Here is a 4,116-nt window from a genome sequence, read left to right as displayed (position 1 = left end):
GGGTCAGTGGTGGACCATAGTAAGGCAGCAATAATTCTGCGAGTAGTGAGCTGATTACAACCATGAGAGTTGTATTGGAATGGGTGTTGAGATTGAGTACCACTAATCGGGTCGTGGTGGTGTATAAGTTATCATTGATAGACTAATTAAGTAGAGTATCTACATAGTGAATTATTATTCTTTCTTATCAATAGAGAGTCGTATTATTATACGAGGAAGGTTGCGGTGCAAGCATAGAATTCAAGTAACGATGATGTCTAGAATGAGATCCCAGATTCGATTTTCGATGTCGAGGGAGTTTCAAAGGTAATTGTGTATAAGCTCGAGGAAGAGCATGGGTCCATAGAATGATGGACGGGATAGCGAAAATATTTAGGCACATGAAATACGAGGCTATAATGCTCGATGCTGATATAAATACGTATATGTTTTGTTCTCCTATGATAAACCTCTATAGTTCAGAGGTAGGTTCCAAGCCAGATATTTTGTGGCAGTATATTTTTTTCATATATACAATTCTCTTCAGTTCGTTCTTTTCTCTTCTTTTCATTTCATGTAAGCTGAGAAGAACAACCCTTCCAGAAGGGGAGGTATTGCCGAATGACTATCTATCTGTGTGATAGAAGCCGAGTAGGATACCAACTATTGTTTAATTGCTTGTCAAGTACTAAAGGCTGGCCACCTTCTGTACTAACTATGCGATATAACAAGTGTTCATGATCATAGTGATCTCTCAACAAATTCCTTTACTTCTATTTGATTGATCAAATTTTGGAAAATAGAAACAACTGAAAAAGTTGTAATAAAGTGGTGGTAGTATGCGGAATGGAAACACATTCGTGATACTAAGGTTGACGTGGTTATTAAAAGGTTATAGAACGCTAACGAGCAAAAGTATAACCCGTATAATATTAGGAACGGAAGGTAGTAGCGATTACGAACTGGAAAAGAATAGGTATTGAGAAGCAAAAGTTCTAATGATAAAAGCTATAATGAGAGTCTGTGCAATAGACTTGAAAGAATTTGGAATGATCACTTAATTCGGATTGAGTTATCTTACGACAATAGATCATATGTCATTATCGAGATGTCGCCTTATGAGATCCTTGAGGGAAGTCAATGTCGATCTCCCTTACGTTAGGATGAAGTTGTAGAGCGCAAGATGCTCGGACCCGCAGTAGTCCAAAGGACCAAGGATATGATAGATCTAATCAGAGGACGGCTGGTAGTAGCCCAAGATGGACATGATAAGTATGTTGATTTGACACGAAAGGATAAAGAGTATGAAATAGGGGACCTAGTAATGTTATAGGTATCCCTTGGAAAGGATTGATGAGGTTCGGAAAGAAAGGAAAGCAATTTGTTGGACCCTTGGATATATTAAGACGTTTGGGGAGTTAGCATATGAGCTAGCCCTAACCCCGAACATGTAGCAAGTTCATAACGTGTTCCACGTATCAATGTTAAGGAAGCGTAATTCAGATGCCAGATAAATAGAGGGCATATGAGCGCATAGATATGCAACCCGACGTAACCTATATGGAGCAACCAGGAAGGGTTATAGAGTGAAAAGGAACAAGTGCTTAGGAGAAGGATTATCAAACTAGGCAGAGTTTGGTGGTAGAACCACAATGTAGAAAATTGACTCGAGAGTTAGAAAGTGTAATGCTAAGAAAGTATCCCCATTTGTTTTCTATCTGATTCCGGGACGGAATCCTTTTAAGGAGGGGAGACTGTAATAACCCCAATTTTTGAGAAATTTTGAAACCCTTATGAATAGTGTTTTTGCTGAACGAGAAAACTTTTCATGCCACGCTATGTAGGGGTTCTGTTATTGATCTTATGGGATATTATTAGTACTCTATGTGGTATATAAGTGTATGTAAAGATCGTCAGAATCCAATTCCGAACACTTTGATTTTTCCCGGAAATCCACAAGATACGGAGAGAATTGAGTATAAGGTAACAGGATAAAAAGGATTGAAATTAAAGGATTATAGGAGAGGATCATAAAAGGAATATAATATATTGAGAAAGGTTAAGGGAACCTAAGTAATAAGATCCCGGGTATGATCCCTCAAACTGATAAACGAGAACTAAAGATAAGCGAACCGTAAAATAAATAAGTGACCAAGAGACAAGCTTGTACAAGAAGCCAGGGATTGTGACATCATCAAACCACAAGGTGTGGACAAGTGGGAGCATAATGACATGTGCAAGGTGACACAAGCATGACATAGAAGGGAAGGAAGTGTGGTTGAATTATAACCACACAAAATCAAGGTTAATTAAGTCATTAACCAAAAACAACACAAAAATCAACCAACCAAGCAAATCATTTCATTTTCATCAAACAAAACACAAAAATATCTTCTTCCCAAGCTAGCTCTCGGCCCATTTCTTAAAATTTGAAGATCCAAGCTCCACCACTTACTATTTAGCAAGGTAATTATCTAAGCTTCCCCATGGATAGTTACATACTTCCTATAAGTTTAAGCTTCTAATTCCAAGCCAATCTTTTTCTATAAATCAAGGAAGAAGATGGTGAATAGTAACCTTCAAGAAATAACTTTAGTTTTCTTGAATTTTTATGAAAGATTAAGGTTATACAAGCAAGGATCAAGGTTCTTTTAGGCATTCAAAACTCTTGGGTTGTGTTAGGAAGCTTCAAGGAGGTATAAACAACTTTCACCTTTAACTTATAGTTTGAACTTTGAGTTTTGATGAGTTTATGGATGGATTAATGTATATATAGAAATATCCATGTATGTATAGCAAGATCCATGTATGATAGATGGTTTGGTTGGATTTGTGGTGATTTTGGATATGAATCTTGGTTAATGGTTAATGAATCTTAAGTTATGGTTAGTAGATCATGTTTGTGGTTGAATAAGTTGGAAAACCTTGATATTATGGACTGACTTTGCCTTGATATAAGTTGTGTTTGAGGTATTGATGATGGTTGGGTGGTTTGTAGTGAATTGGTAAAGAATTGGAGTGGTATAAATATTGGTAATCGCGTAAACATAGCCGTCGTAACGTCCGATTTTCTTTAGACTGTTTTGTGCATAACATTAGGACCCGAGGACCCCCTGCTAGATTGTGACCACTGCCATGTTTAGGTAGCTCATGTTACGAGCTTCGTTTTGATATGTAGTTCGTTCGATTCCGATGCATGGTTTAGGAGAAACGACCGTTTCAAGTAACGGCGTTTCGCGAACGAAACTTTTTCCCTCGCCTTACTTTGAAACATAGGTTAAAGACCAAAAAGGGTTAATTAATGTATGAAACATTTATGGTAAGTTTGTTAGGCAGTTGGTAAGACATTCGCGAAGGAATCGCTTTAAAACTCGTAAAGATTAAATTATTAAAAATGATGGAGCCGAGGGTACCCGAGTGACTTAAGCGAATCGGTGAGCGTAAAACTAGCATTAGAGTCTAAGTTAGTTAAAGCATAGATTTACAAGTGATTTTGGTTTAATTCCAACTTACTTGTTGTTTATAGGTTATCAGACTCGTCCCGAGCCTTTCTCACCCCCAAGTCGCTCAGGCAAGTATTCTATCCGATACACTGTTGTTGTGATGTAAATGTATATTTATGCATTATCTTGTGATATTGCATGATTGTTATTTAGCAAATGTTGCGATATATTGTAGCATGTGATATGGTATATATGCATGCCTGTTTTATATTCTTGAGATATATATCTGTTGGTTTATTTGATAATACCTATGCTAGAGGATAGTTGTATCTTGCATATACCCTTAGTATAGGGACTCAAAGGTGAAAATGTTTTCAAAAACCGGGAGTCGAGGATCCCGAGTAGATTTTATATATATGGATATGGATATATATATATATATATATGGTTATAGTTTTCCAAACTATTAATCGAATAAGGTTTATTCGATAACTTTAAACTTCATTTTATTATTGAATATTATTTCGAATATTATTCGAGGGTTTATGACTCTTTTATTTATTTATCTGAATATTATTTGAATATTCATTTGAGGGTGTATGACTCCTTTATTTTATTTAATGAATATTATTTATAATATTCATTCGAGGTATTATGACTCAGCTTATTTTATTTATTGAATATTATTTGAATA

Source organism: Apium graveolens, chromosome 10 (genome assembly GCF_009905375.1).
Source record: "Apium graveolens cultivar Ventura chromosome 10, ASM990537v1, whole genome shotgun sequence".
In the NCBI taxonomy this organism is placed as follows: Eukaryota; Viridiplantae; Streptophyta; class Magnoliopsida; order Apiales; family Apiaceae; genus Apium; species Apium graveolens.
The sequence above is the reverse complement of the archived record's forward strand: the minus strand, read 5'-3'. Positions refer to the sequence as shown.